Source organism: Diuraphis noxia, unplaced genomic scaffold (assembly GCF_037042655.1).
Source record: "Diuraphis noxia isolate RWA-SAM2 unplaced genomic scaffold, SU_Dnox_SAM2 contig0005, whole genome shotgun sequence".
Lineage (NCBI taxonomy): Eukaryota > Metazoa > Arthropoda > Insecta > Hemiptera > Aphididae > Diuraphis > Diuraphis noxia.
The window spans coordinates 47,508,293-47,510,371 of record NW_028301715.1 but is presented as its reverse complement, the minus strand read 5'-3'; positions in this window follow the sequence as shown (position 1 = coordinate 47,510,371).

Sequence of the window (2,079 nt, the reverse complement as noted above, 5' to 3'; positions counted from 1 at the left end):
GCTCCAGGATGACCTGTAATATTATATTATATGGTAGCTGATCACTGTTTACTGCACAGTACACACTGCAGCGCACGGTGCACGAGTGTGGGCGACGAGGGTGTGATTATAGCTGCAGTCGCGTTCGACGTACATCATAGTGCGGACTATAGTATAATAGTACATGACGCGGTAATACGTAGGTACAAAATTGTTACCGTATATACGGTAGCCCGCAGACATTTGCAACCGCTTCTGAATTTTGTGTGTGCGTCCATGGCTCTTACCACTATTACTACTATACTCGTAATATCCAACAAATACATGTAATTACTTATCATAATAATAACGGACAGCAGGGACGCGTGGTTTGTCGTACGCATACCTAAGTGTGTGTGTGTGTGTGTGTGTGTGTGATTATTATTATATAGATACATACCGTTTGGTCCGAAACATATAATATTAAATTTTGAATAATCTCAATCGCGTATAGGCACACTGCTATGAGGTATATGTACCGCGGCTCTATAGGTGTATCATTACGTACATCGAACTCCTATCTCCTATCGTCTACAATAAACGTTATTCGATGATATTTGAATGATCGGCCTTCGTCTATACATAAAAACTGGATTTTCGTCCAGAACCGTAGTTGTACACAAACGCATATTATTCTATATCCCGTCGCACGTGGAATGATTAATTCGAGCTTATATACTGCGCTTAGTTAGGTTAGCCTAACCTACCTGTAATTACTATACCTACATTTTAGTTTATTCACCCAACCATATTCCAGTCATCCAAATGCAGAACTACGTCTGGTTTGAACTTGGTCGAAAGACGAGTAGCAGCAGCAGTACAATGCAACGCATGAACAGGACTCGAAGACATAATATGCAATTCATTTATATTTTGGTTTTGGACGTATTTTCGATCACAAATGCATTTCATAAAACTTTATTATTCTAATTTTACTCTAGTATAATATCACGTTAAAGTCCTTATGTATATACAATATACGGTAGCTATTTTCGCAACGATAGATATTTCACCGATACGCATAGATATATAGTTTGTCGAGTGGTAGATACTCGACATACGTACTTACCAATAAACTACATGTTTAAATTCGATTCGGTATAACGGTATTATGTATTATTATAACATATTTTAAACGACGATAAATGGCCCGAAATTTGGTTAACCTAAAACGATTGCAAATGGACCAATATGCGTACAAACCTCTGATAACAGTGGGAAAATATATTATTATAAAACTAATAATGAGTCAATTACACTATTACAGCCTCTATAGGTCGTTACCATTAATTCGATAAAAAAAACATTTAGGCATTCGGTTTGATACGTTGAGTACCTTTTGCTTATTATAACGAGTTATATTATTTAATTTATATCACGCCCGATTAGGGTAAAATTCTGTTAAAAGTAAATAGGTACATGCAAATATGCAATAATGAACAATATGTGTATATTATATTGCATTCATACATATTATGTATAGGTACCTACATTATTATTTTTTTCCGTTATATATGATAGAAAATTTCACGCATTCATTAATGCGCACTGCAGGTATCAATTTATGAATATATATTATTTAAGATAGCTGCGTATTATTAATTTATTCGTCCGATTTCACATATTCTAGAAAAGTATTTACACCTCGAGGTAAATCATATTCATATGTATTATATTTTATTAGACTTTCGTAAATCTTAATAATTATTGGAAATTTAATTTTTGTAGTGTCATATATGTTTACTGCAATATCACCTTGTATATTATGCTTGTTCGAAGTACGCTGCCTACCTACAACTTTATTTTGTAGTTTATTATTTTTAAAGAAAATAATTTTGTCATACCTATAACCGAAATAAGAATCTTTTTATTTTCTGATCAAAAACGTAGACACCTGTGTTTAGACCAAAAGTGATGTTAAATAATTTGATGTTGAGAAATTTGTCAGTGCAATCAGTGCATACGACGCTTTTTGATCTTTATTTATTTGATTTATATTTATTTTTTTGACTACTATATCATAAATATTTTAGACAGAATCATATTGTTCGGTGTGATCGT